We start from the raw sequence: 14,308 nt of genomic DNA on the forward strand, positions 1-14,308 counted from the left end.
AAATAGTGCTACATTCCTGACAACTAACAATGCAATGAGCGTTTACCGAATCTCAACAGAAACAATGTAACACAGTTACAATCATTGTTCAACAATAAAATACGCTGCCATATAACAATATGAATGAGAACCAAACTTATGCAGACACTTGTGGTATTTCTTGTCATATTTGAAGTTGAGCATGAGCTGTCAATACTCATCATACTGCTGGCCAAAATAATGCGAACAGTATGCCATCAATTGAGATCCAATAACTTAATTATTGATGCTGTCGATACGTATGCAGAACAAAATGGCTCAATAAACACGATGAACCCGTTGAATGTCTTTCAGGGTGGGTTCAATCAGTGCGTGATGTTGTCAATGGATAAAAACACAAACAGAAAAAGAGGAGGCAGAACTGGAATAGCCACATTCTGTCCCAGCCAGTTGTAATCCAAAGTCTGGCTGACCTACATGACAAGTTTTTAGTTGTTTCCACTGACAAAACCACGCATCAGTATATAATCGTTATAAACTATTGTACTGTTTAAGAAAAACTGGTCTACGGGGGGAAATGTAGTCTATATTAAAAACAATGTATTCAAATATCGAATCAAGCGTACGATGTGGTGACGGTGTATTCGATTTCTTTGACTGTCCTGTTGGTTTACGACAAGGATGTATCTTGAGTCTGATTTCTTTCTTTATTTTATTGTTCTCATTTTTTAGAGAATTGCATTATGAAATTATGGCACCCGGTAAATATTGTATGCTTCTTTTTGCCGATGATGTCATTTTAGTATCAGATTATGTAGCTGGATTACAAAAACAACTTAACGTTTTAGAATGTCACACCAAGGAGTGGAAATTATCAGTTAATTACGATAAAACAAATATTGTCATTTTCAGAAGAGGGATTCAGGTGGCATTGAATGAAAGATGTTTTTTCGATGGTAAATGTGTTAATGTTCGGAGTCATTATACAGTAAACTACGTTTATAACGAACACGCTTATTACGAACTGACCGATATAACGACCTTAATTTTAGTCCCGGCCATTTATTGTATATGTGCTGTTTATATGCTTATAACTAACTATGGTTATTACGAACTAAAATTAGTGGTGCCTTCGTGTTCGTTATATCCGTAGTTTACCGTACATGTCTTGGTGTAATGTTTACCCATACAATGAACTTCAAGAAAAGTGTTTTGGATTTAACATCACGTGCAAAGAAGGTTTTCATTAATGTAATGTCTGTCTCGCAGAAAGTAGGAGCTTTTACACCGAATATATTTTTTAAATTGTGTGATGCTCAAGTCCAACCAATCCTGTTATATGGGTCAGAAGTATGGGGATTTTAGCGATACGATTGCCTCTTTAAGTCTGTAAAACAATTTTATCCGTCCATCAACACCCAATTGTATGGTTTGTAGTGAGTGTGGCAGATAGCCATTATACATCAACTCCCAAATTAGATTATTGAAATACTGGTTTAACATTCTTGAATGCATGAACGCCGAATCCCCAAACTTGCTTATAATATGCTTGGCATGGGCTAAGTAACACAAGCATCACATACTAGAAACCTTTTGTTTTCTCATGGCCACGGATTTGTGTAGTTAAACTAAACAGTTGGTGAAACAATTTCGTGAACAATCTATAAGTATGTTTTACCAAGAATGGCATTCCACTTTCGAAAACAGTTCAAGGTATGACTTTTACAGAACTTTTAAGCATCTTAATCAATAATTAAAAAATACTGATCTATTTTAACATCAAATACCCCTAGACGTTCATTTATTTATTTTAGGCTACACATGTTAGATCCTGTGATAAACGAAGGAAGAAAAATGTCCACTGAATATTCTAAGTGGTTATGCCCATTATGTCATTCAGCAAAAGAAAATGAAGTTCATTTTTCTTTTGTATGTCCTTATTATTTTGATCTAAGAAACTAGTTTATACCAGAACCCTATCTGTCAAGTTATCCTGTACCTACTTGTATTTCTCTTCTCTCTTCTAAAGATGCTGCTGTTATATTAATACTGGCTATATATTAAAAAAAATATGCAAATTCCATTAGAAACGAAAATATATCCGAATATGTAAATCTATTCATAAATATATAACGCCTTTGTATATGGGCCGGGGGCCTTAAATAAAATAAATATTGTTTACTTTGATCGCCCCTTTATGTACTTTGTGTCAGGTCGTTATGGTGAACTTCACAACGTTGGAGTGGCAATAGTGCACTCAGCCCTCTCACGTCATAGACCACAGATACATTCCTGCCATTTTGTTTTTGTTGAGCTTTGTTAAGAGCGTACTTGTTTTTAAATGATTAATCACATTTGTTCTCTTGAAAGGCAATGTTGACGACAGCGGCGCGAGCGTTGTTTGTTTATCTGTTTGTTTCTTGTTTAACGCCGCACTCAGCAATATTACAGCTGTATGACGGCGGTCTTTTATTCTTTGAATCTGGACCATACAATAAGGTGATTGACATCATGAGCATCGATCTGTGCAATTAGGATACGATGACATGCATCAAACAAGTCAGGGAGCCTGACCACCCGATCCCGTTAGTTGCCTTTTACGGCAAGCACAGTCGCCTATTAGATCGCTGCGAAGTTGGAGTCTTTGCAAAATTGTCTTGAAGATGAAACTGCTGTAATGTGAGTCCCCGAGTGAGACAATAGTATCCTATGCTTCATCACGTGGCGAACGCCAGTAACGTCACCGGGTTATCATTCACAGGACACACTCTGGTCGAACGCTTGTCTGAATCGCGGAATGCAATGTGGAAGAAACTTTTGATTGAATATGTTCTCTTCTGCAGGTTTCTGACATAATAGGTCTGATTTGAGCTGTTGGTGTGTTTTAAAGGCCAATGAGGTAGACTTTTAAAGCAAACTTTGCTCACATACGCACAGTAGATACATACATACATTAGTTATTTTCAGTGGTCCATTCATATTATTTTCACAGCTATTTGCCCTTTAAATTTACGCCAAGTGGAATCTGTTTCGGCAGAAAATCTAGGCTGGTTATTCTCTTGCATTTCCATATGGATTTTCTAGAATTAGAACGTGGCTTAATATCCATTCAACCGTCCACCCACTATTTTGTGAAGAGAAGGAATTTCATTAAAAATACAGTGAGCGTTGCTTATAGATTATGATGTGGTGATTCTAGCATTTCCACAGGCTTACCCTAACGCCTACTCTCTTCGTTGTATGCTATATTGGAGATAAACCTACTGAATATTTTTTTTAATTTGAGGTAATCTAACTGTAGATTAGAAGATTAGATACCTCTTATTTTAATTTGGAACCGAGCGCTATAAAAAGGTACCTAAAACACGACAGGCATATATCTTCATTATCCCATGACAAGCACACTTTGAAAGGGGTGCTCACTTGAAACGCATACTTACATCTGGGCAAATAGGCAAACTACCTCAGAACGAGTTGAACAGGTGTCACAGGTATATTTGTTTGTTATTTACCGCCACATTCAGCAATATTTCATAAACACATAAAATATTTCTCAAGTTAGTGATTAATTAGTTATATTCTTGACATTTCTTTCAAAATAATGAATACAAAATACTTATTTAATAAACGGATTTGATGAAATAACCATCTATGGATATATACCGAAGTTCATCGTAACCTGTTGCATATTTGCATCCCTTGTATTCAACAAAGTCATTTCTTGTCGCTTTTATTTACATACCGGTTAGTTCTCCAGTAACACACATATTCAGAACCTCCACCCTGAACTTCGACATGGCTCAACTTGAAATACTTCCGTTACCCTTCACTGTCCATGGCTGCCACGTGAGTTGTTCGCTGTAACAGTGTTGTTACAAATTGCATGAGTGAGTGAGTGAGTGAGTATGGTTTTACGCCGCTTTTAGCAATATTCCAGCAATATCACGGCGGGGGACACCAGAAATGGGCTTCACACATTGTACCCATGTCGGGAATCGAACCCGGGTCTTCGGCGTGACCAGCGAATGCTTTAACCACTAGGCTACCCGACCGCCCCCACAAATTGCATGAATGAAATTATGTTCACCATTAACGTAATGAGTTACTGATGGAAATGAGCCCGTGGGACCACTCTGAAGTGTGGCTACATACCGACGGCATTGATATCTTCCCGAAGCAGGGACGTTAACTGACTGTAAAATGCCAGTTTCCACCCTTGCCGAATTAGGTTGGAATTTCTGGGTTCGATTGTAGCGCCACCAGTGGCTTTTACGAGTTATGTCCCTTTTACGTCCCCACTATTGGTCAATCAGATTCCACCTCTCATATCACTTGCATTTGTTTCAAACAAAATGGCGGTGCGCAGTGAAGACGATCTTATCGATAATCAAGATCTTTATTGAAATAAAACGGGTCTATTTCGAAAAGTGCATCAAATCACGTGAGCACCTAAATTAATATCTGTTGACGCCGAGCTGGCTGTACACATGTTTCACAAACCCTGCAATCGACCGAAGTCTGCACAGCAGTAGACGAACCGGATGTCGATTTCGTTACGCAATATTGATTAGACTATGTATAAACTCGTTAGTCCAGCCAAATATAACCCCATAATTCCAGCCTATGTCGTCAAGGGTGGAAACTGGACTTTTAAGTCCGTGTACTCCTTGCTACACTGGCTAGTATGGGATTTATTTAATCGTGTGTGTTCTGAAATAGATTTCATCATGTTTGTTAAGTTGTTGTTTTGATATCAAACGTATACAATTCTGATGGGTTATCGACGGCCATTGTTAATGCATGAAAGAGTAGGATATCTATCTGTAGATGTTTTCATACGCAAGGATTTTGTGTGTGAAAAATTTCAAGTTGTTAATATCGAAGTGTCGAACGGAATTAGATTTTAAGCTTATTTTGACCATCCAGAAAAAAAGCATTCTTCAGCGGCAAGTAGAATTGTAGTTAAAGTATGTCACATGTTTTATACTGTCAGTAATAAATTTCAAAATTTTTATAACAGTGACTGGTCACCCTAAATGCATCTGTGGTAATGTGTGAATGTAGCGAAGTAGTTCATAAGTACTATTAAGACAATAGAATGCTTTTGTTCAAATGGAAAGTAAAATTAATTCCTCATGATTGTGAAAATAACTATCACTGAATAAAGAGTTGAATAGTCTGAAAACAGACATTTTTTTATAATGGCTGGAGATACTTCATTCACAGATAAACATAACACACAAAGATGCCTCACCTGAAATATTACTGCAATGCCTTACTTAAAAGGAACATATTTCGTTAACTACGTTTTTCTTTATTTATAAACAGAGATAGTTAGTGAAGTTTACTTACTTAGTGAATTTCACAATCCACTCAGACAGTAAAATGTTAGGAGATCTAATCAATTACTAGAGATAACTCTCCATATTTCAAAGCATCTTCTCATAATTTACTAACTGCAATAGTATATTAACTTATTCTGCAAGTAGTTTTACTACAATTCAATAAATGCTCGTTTCTTGGTCATTCTGCGCTCCCTGTTGGCAGTTGAATACATTTTGCAACAAAGCAAGTAAATGACAAATGACATAACAATACATGTGAAAGATCGTATAATGATTTGCAGTGTCATTTAAGGCCAGACCGCTCGGATCCGATGTTTAATCGTGAAAATTGTCACTTGAACCCAAAGGCTCGTAGAGCCGTAAAGGTCTAACCGATCTAAACCGTGATTAAAATTCATTCGATGAACACGGCGCCTAAAATGTGTGAACAACATTGTTCTGATAACCGTATTTAAAAAGATATTCAAGAACTCAATGCGTTATTGTGAGAACACTGCGTGAGTCGGCCCTGCGTGATGCACGTGAAATGTGTTCTCCGAGCTTTTTGCACGTGCACCACGCTCTTCCGCGACTCGGGTATCCCGGGGCAAGTGTGCAGTTCATTAAGGACCAACTCAGCACATTCATCAATCACCTAAATATACTTGCTCGTGTTCACGGTCCTGTTATGAGCCACAACAAAGCCCTATCAAGGAGAGAGTGGCCCAGTCGTCTAAAGCGCCGCGATTCGCTGGGCACGCCAGAAACCGAGGATTGTGGGTTCGAATCCCGGTTCGCCCCAATTATGTTTCTAGGTTAGTCAGCACCATACCCGTGCTCGTGGGTTTCACCGAACTGGTAAACGTCTAATACCTGCACCACCTCGGGTTTTCCTCCCACATTAAGCTGACACGCCGCGATGTAACTGGAATACTGTTAAAAGCGGCGTTAAACCAAACTCACTCACTCACTCACGCAACATGGCTGAAACAATGCCGATGCGAAGTTAAATTTTAACTCACTCCCTCACAATCAATTTGGTTCTTCTGAATGAAGAACGTGGCACTGAATAAGGCATTTATCACCACTCGCCTGTTTCCGTAACCAACAAGGCTCGGACCCCTTTTGAAGGCCGCCATGCGAGTATTCAAATTAATTTTGGGAATACGCTTTCTTTCATTAATTGTGGAAAAAATGTTCCACACCACGGTGTATATGGAGAACAGAGTTGTATTATATTAACTGATGTTACGTGTAGGGCCATTTTGGTTGATAGATTCAAATGGACACGTGCGTTTGTGTACATTCAGGAACCCGCTCTCTTGATTGTGACATCCGTTCACTTGAGCCATCACTTGTCTTGGCTTTCAATACTACGTTCAGTGTAATATCCATTTTGATGGTATACCAACAGATTAACGATGTATCAAAGTAATTAACTAACAACTATTTCAAAACAAATTATTTAAAAACCCGTTACATATATAAATATATATTTTATATATGTGTGTGATATTGTGTTGCGGACAATTTAGTCTGCATGTATTTGCAATATTTACCAAAATTGTTTGTAACGGATTTAATACGTATACATATTTATTTGGGTTATTATCTGGTTTCTAAGATACCCCCACAAACACATCTGTGTTATGTCAGATCAATGACACATGCTTTTATTACATTAACAAGAGATTTTAACTGAACCAAAAAATACAGGCTGCTAGAGGGAACATGGATTCCTCAATATACATCCACAACTATATGATGGTTTATATATCCCAAGTCATAAACGAAAAGATATATAAGATTCCAACGAATTATTTCAAAATATGTAAAAGAAAGAAAGCTATCGTAAAAAATATCAGCATTAAATACTGACAGAAATTGTTCATGAAAACTTCATGTAAAAAATATTATGGCTTTTACTTTACCTAAATGACTGACGTACATATATTCTGGTTTATCTAATCTGTAAGAAAGTAGTATGCTACTCCCCACAAGCTATTTATGTTATATAGAGCACATATCTTGTACTCAGCACCATGTCTTTACATTAGTTGATAAGATTGTAATTCTTCCTTTTTTCTTAACACCTTAAATGTGGACGAGCATTGATTACGAAAGCTTGATTGTTGTTTAACGCCGCACTAAACAATATTCCACCTAGGGTTTGAACATTAACATAGCCTCATTATGTTGCTGGTATGTGTTTAGAAATACTTTTATTCATCTCTTAGACATGGTGGAAATGGCATTCCTTCATAATGTTGTAATTAATTCATATAAAGTGTGTGTACTATTTGTTAACACTGTCCATGAAAGGTCAGATTCAGTCATGAAATAAATGAGTATTAAAGATGTCGTTTCAAGCATTGAAAAGACAATGTCAAATTTGCCACTGAACTAAATATGTGTATGAAATCACATTGTTGAAATTACTTAAATCCAAAAAACACCTTCGTCTAGTCAGTTTTCTTTATCTAATATTAGTATCTTATTTAAAAATTAATAAGTTGCAAATGAAAGGTGAACCGCTGAGAATGAATGAGTTGAATGACTTGCCAAATATACTTTTGTACAAAAGAATATAGTAGTATTTATATCAGAGAGGTTCAATGCTTTTACAACAGGAATAAGCGAGCGCTGCTGTAACACCTACATCAATTTTATAAGACGAGGGTAGAATAAAAGTTATCCTTCTTGTTTGAAATAGTTCCCGTCTTCGTACGCCAATATTGAAATCTTCGAGAAGGGCACGAGTCAACATTCGGCTTGTCCCGGAATGGGATCACGAGAAGGATAAACAACGTCACGTGGTCTTCGCGGAAATAGGTTACCCTTCTCTCCACCGCTGCCGCATGCAATCTATCAGGCAGGATACTAAATGCGTTGTTTACTTACCTTTCGACCGCTGTTACTAATTAAGTTAGTAGAATTCACTGGACGTTTTTACTAAGTGTGTACAGAGCAGATATAACTCAAAATTAACGTATAATTTTTAGTTTCAACAAAATCAGTAAATGCGCTATATTGTCACGGGGGTTTCTGGTCCATCACTTGATTATCTGGTTTGTTGACAGGCCCCCATTGCATGGCAGGACTACTGCTGTGCGGCCTTAGGCAACAACAAAAAACACTTACTTTTTTAGGGGGGCACGGTTGCCCCAATCGTCTAATGCGCCGCGATTCGCTGTGCAGAGTTGCGTCCCTTGGACACGCCAGAAACGTATGATTGTGGGTTCGAATCCCGGTTCGCCCCGATTATGTTTCTAGGTTTGTCGGCACCATACCCGTGCTCGCGGGTTTCACCGAAGTGGTAAACTTCTAAGACCTGCATCACTTCGGGATTTCCTCTCATATTACGCTGACACGCCGCGATATAACTGGAATAATGTTAAAAGCGGCGTTAAAACCCAACTCAATCGCTCACTCACTTTTTAAATGCAAAATGTGAAAGGCGGGTGCTTACCGAAGGACAGGAGATGCTGACCCTTTTCGCGAACACCTGGTGTCATCATAATCCTATGATTTTCATCGCTACTCACCTTTTGCGTACAGCGAAATCTGTTTCGTTGGATAATCGAGATTGGTTGGTCTCTGGCTTTGACGTTTTATATTAGGTATAGAATAACACATAGAGAAATTACACCAATCAAACAATGGCATAAACAGTATCAACATCTCATACCATGCATGTAAACTATGTCATCTTTCATTCGTTTTGTTTCCAGAGAACAAACCCTCACCGCATACGAGCAGACTTATTTTACAGATGCTTGTTTAGCAACTCCGAATACTAAAGAGCAGATATTTCAATAAATTTATGTTAATGTTGACGCACTTTTCAATGAACATGTTTCAAGTGTATCATAAATCTTTCAGGCTGGGCACATGCTTGATGTATTGTTTTGCATACCCCAATGTCCATACCTGTTGTGTACATATCTCATATTAAAGGCATTTATCGTTTTACTAATTTAATAAACAATTCTCCTTCTTCTTCTTCTTCTTCTTCTTGCAAGAGGGGTGGTCAGGTAGCCTAGTGGTTAAAGCGTTCGTTCGTCACGCCGAAGACCCGGGTTCGATTCCCGACATGGGTGCAAAGTGTGAAGCCCATTTCTGGTGTCCCCGCCGTAATATTGCTGAAATATTGCTAAAAGCGGCGTAAAACCATACTCACTCTTCATGCAAGAAAGTATCCTGCTTTTATACTTTCTCGTTCCTGAGTACAAAAACACCATGCAAGAAACCCCATCCTCCACAAGGTGTAGACTGTAGGTTGCATCTAGCTTGATACGAGCTGTTCTAATACCATGTAAGAGGAGAGCGCTAAATGTGACCAATACGGTACATTGTCAGCAAAGTGTGAAGAATTTACAGGCAAGTGCTAACATGTGTTTTGCCTCCGCCTTTGTGACACACACAAACAACACGTTCTTGTGTTCCAAACATATCCGATGATGACGTTGCTGGTATGACAATCGTTCAATCACATACGCTCTCTGCCCCTTTTATTCGCCTTGTGTCTCGCCCCCTTCCCTTACATAAGGATTGTCCCGAAATGAACTTTGTACGGTGGCCAGCAAGAGACATGGAAACATTTGCGACATGTTTAGAGTTTTATGAGTACCACGCGTCTTCGTTAGAACTATAACAGGAAAAAACAGGAAAACTTGAATAGTGACAAAAACTTCTGAAAAACCAACACGAAACACATAAAAGCGGACACTGAAACGCTGAAAAAATATATAAGAAATATCAAAATCTATTTTCATCCCGATAAGGATATATTCTACTGTAGTGAAAATATTATACATTGATGGGAATGTTTTACATTTTGATGGAAATATATCACATTACATACGGAATATATTACATCAAATTGGGAACATATGACATCTTTGACATATTTGATTTTCTGGAGTTTTAAGTAACAGTTTCTTTTGTGATGTTTCTGTATTTATGTAATATATTTGTAATGATTTAGTGGAGCAAAGTCTAAAAACGTGCAGAATTCCGAAAAAACGAACAGAACACGCAGTTATATCTAAAAAACACATGGACATTGCACAAACAATGGCCCCTACGGGCCACCGTACTCTTGTGTTGGATTGTCCGAATTCTGATGTCCCTGAAGCCACGTACAAGTTCTCATGCCCTCTAAGGACAGAACGCTATGCCGGTTTGGTCGACACCTAGATCCTGTTTACTTCCACCCAAACGCTAACGCCGAGAACAAATATCCTGCCGTGTCGCAACAAAACACAAGCTTGTTGATCATGAATAATGCTGCTTGATTTTTTTCAAGACGGTAAACAACGAGCGTCAGAAACAACACGTCCACTCAATGTTCTAACACCCATCAAATTAGGCCCCCATGAGCTAACTGGTTACTTCATGTGATGTGCACTAACTAACGTGCGTTTGAACTAGTTAATACTCGGATCTTTTCGGCATAAAATAACACAAGAGTGGAATAGACTAACACGGCAATATTGAGAATAGACTTATTTTTCATTTACAGTCATATCTGTTTACTAATTTTAGTACAAAAGCACATAACGACTACTAAGCATTTAGGCTAAATAATACATTTTTATTTGATTTTATTTAATTATCTTTTATCGTAATCACACCCGGTGGTTTACAGATCAATGTAGACACGTGGGGATTCGGAGAAAGAACTTCGGTCACCACCAACCTAAAGCTGTCTTTTGTTTGTAAGAGACGACTTCATGGATAGAGTGATCAATTGCTTGAATCGACACTCATGATGTCAATCACTTGGTTGTCTGGTCAAGACGCAATTATTTACAAACCTTCGTCATATAGCTGGACTATTGTTGATTGCGGCGCTAAGCAAAATAAGAACACAAACGAACACATGATCACTGTGAATAACACGTTTATAAAAAGTTATATTTTTTTCAACCCCCCGACTTTATTGTTTAGAAATAAGAAATCATGAACCAAATTAATGTCGCAGGTTCGGGCTTCTGGTCGTCCCAGAGGGCGGTCGGGTAGCCTAGTGGTTAAAGCGTTCGCTCGTCACGCCGAAGACCCGGGTTCGATTCCCGACATGGGTACAATGTGTGAAGCCCATTTCTGGTGTCCCCCGCCGTGATATTGCTGGAATATTGCTAAAAGCGGCGTAAAACCATACTTACACACTCACTCACTAGTCGTCCCAGACAAGTTTGGAGACAGAGTTTCTTTTAAATGTATATATTTGCCTGTAACATGAAACGTCAACATGAGATAAGTGTTGAGTGCTGTCGGCCATCCTACCAGGCTGACCGGTGACAATTGTCCGTCCGTATTATATATGATATATGTAATAATGATGGGAGTAAAACAGGCAATATATATATATAAGCACTGATTGGCTATGCATGCTAGTGCGTTTATAAGGAGATAATATACTGACGTCACACTTATGGCGCGAAGTCAGTGATCCATAAAATTGTCTTTTTGGTATAATATCGTATCAAAATATGAAACATATATACATATAGTATTATTCCTTTCACACACTGTCTTACGTGCTATGCTAGTGCAGTGATTATGTTAGTAATAGCGATTAGCGCCTGACGTCAAACAACGTGAGCGCCATTAATAAGGTGTTTGGTAAGGTGCGTGATCAACCCTAGCTCTTCACAGCACCAATGATCGCAGGACATATGGACTCTTTTGCTGGAATATTGCTAAACGCGGCGTAGAGCCTCTCTCACTCACTCAGTCATTCACCACTATTCACAATTACAGTGTGACCCGTGAAGATCCGGGGTAGGAGAGGTCTTCAGGATCGATGCTCATGATGGTTTGCCTGATCCAGACTCGAATATTTATAAGCCGCCGTCATATAACTGGAATATTGCTGAGTGCGGCGTTAAACCACATAGAAACAAACAATAACAGCGTCAATCTTCGAGAATGCAACACGCTACAGTAAATAGTAGCAAGCCACGGTTGCTGAGTGCGGCGTTAAACCACATAGAAACAAACAATAACAGCGTCAATCTTCGAGAATGCAACACGCTACAGTAAATAGTAGCAAGCCACGGTAGCTCACATGCTACCTTCTAAGTAAGCTGAATGTTATATACGATGACATAGTCATCAAGCAAGAAAAGTTCGACTGTTAATTGTCTATGTAATGTAGTGTGTTTGATGTGAGAGGACAGTGTCATAGCTATGTGATATTATGAAAAGAACATCGTTATATTACCACATTTGGCAAAGCAGTTCCTGAGATTTAAGATATAATTTCAATTTATCAACATCATCAACAATTTTCTTTTCTAATAAATTTAAAACTTAACGGCATGAACAAATAATAATAATAATAATAACAATTATTATTTATGCATTTGTATAGCGCAGCATTCACTGTGCATAAGTGCTCTGTGCGCAGATGACCTAATACTGGAAGAAGAGACAGTATAAATAAATAAATCCATACGCTATCAAAACAAAGTTTATGAATCCGATGTTACGAGACAAATCTTATGGATCACATATCACGTCTACAATCCAGTGGTACTTTTATCACGATACAAAGAGTCCATATATATACTTAGATTAATGCGTATTAGCTCCTAACCGTCCAGCTCTTTCTGTAAACATTAGGGGCGGTCGGGTAGTCTGGTGGTTAAAGTGTTCGCTCGTCACGCCGAAGACCTCGGTTCGATTCCCGACATGGGTACAATGTGTGAAGCCCATTTCTGGTGTCCCCCGCCGTGATATTGCTGGAATATTGCTAAAAGCGGCGTAAAACCTTTAAATCCTTTAATGCCAAATACATTAAAACTAAATATTCCAGTAATCAACACAAATTCCTCGTGGGATTTCAAGTGATCTGTCTATGGTTGATAGCGTGCATCGTTGCTTAAAATATCAATCATTTCATTCTCTGGTCTGATGTAGTTAGTAACAGGTCGCCATGATAGATCCGTTTTGCAACGATTAACTCTGTGGTAAAACAAAGTGAGACGACATTTTTAAGGTTATATTTACAAGCAGTTAATACCATTGTGTCACATATGCTAGTGCTAGTTTTGATATTATGAGCATTGACTAAGGCTAAGTATGCACATATAAGTTTCATAGCAGAGTAGCATGAGTTCCGAGGAGTAGAAGCCTGCATTTGTCAATGTATAGAGTTAATGTCCACATTCCTATATTCGCTATGGCTGAATCAGTTGATGATGTTTGGTCCAGACCTTGAACGACTCTGGCAAAGTGCCGTTGAGCATTCACTATCTGAATAGTATCTTTACCCTTATTCCCCTTAGCAGCTCTCACGCATAGAAGCTAGTATAGAGAACCATTCGGTGCCATATCTTAACACATATAATAGGATGGAGGTCATAACTATTTAATCCTACATATTTGAGTACGTTTACTGTGCGTCTTGCGTTTTGGTAACATCGCGCTATCATATTTGTCCATATGTATTTAGTATGGTTGGTTGGTTGGTTGGTTTGTTGTATAACGCCGCACTCAGCAATATTCCAGCTATATGACGGCGGTCTGTAAATAATCGAGTCTGGACCAGACTGTCCAGTGATTGGTAGCATGAGCATCCATCCATGCAATTGGGATCGATGACATGCATCAACCAAGTCAGCGAGCCTGACCACCCGATCCCGTTAGTCGCCTTTTACGACAAGCATAGTCACCTTTTACGGCAAGCATGGGTTGCTGAAGACCTATTCTACCCCGGAATCTTCACGGGTCGTATTTAGAATGACTCCCCCATATGTAACACTATCTGATGTTTCAATAGGCAGTTTCCTGTGCCCAAGGCTAACATAAATGGTGTCGATGAAGAAGTCCAGCATTTCACATAGTTTTTTTTTAAGTAAACCTGATATTAAATTTGCATACAAGTTTCACAAATTGTCCTGAATCTTTATAGATAGGGGTGTAACTATATCTATGGTCAACACGTTTAGTGACAACATGCTAACAATGAATTATCCCCTAACGTGTGTCGTTTGAGT

The sequence above is a fragment of the Haliotis rufescens genome, unplaced genomic scaffold, assembly GCF_023055435.1.
Source record: "Haliotis rufescens isolate VD_foot unplaced genomic scaffold, xgHalRufe1.0.p SCAF_27, whole genome shotgun sequence".
In the NCBI taxonomy this organism is placed as follows: domain Eukaryota; kingdom Metazoa; phylum Mollusca; class Gastropoda; order Lepetellida; family Haliotidae; genus Haliotis; species Haliotis rufescens.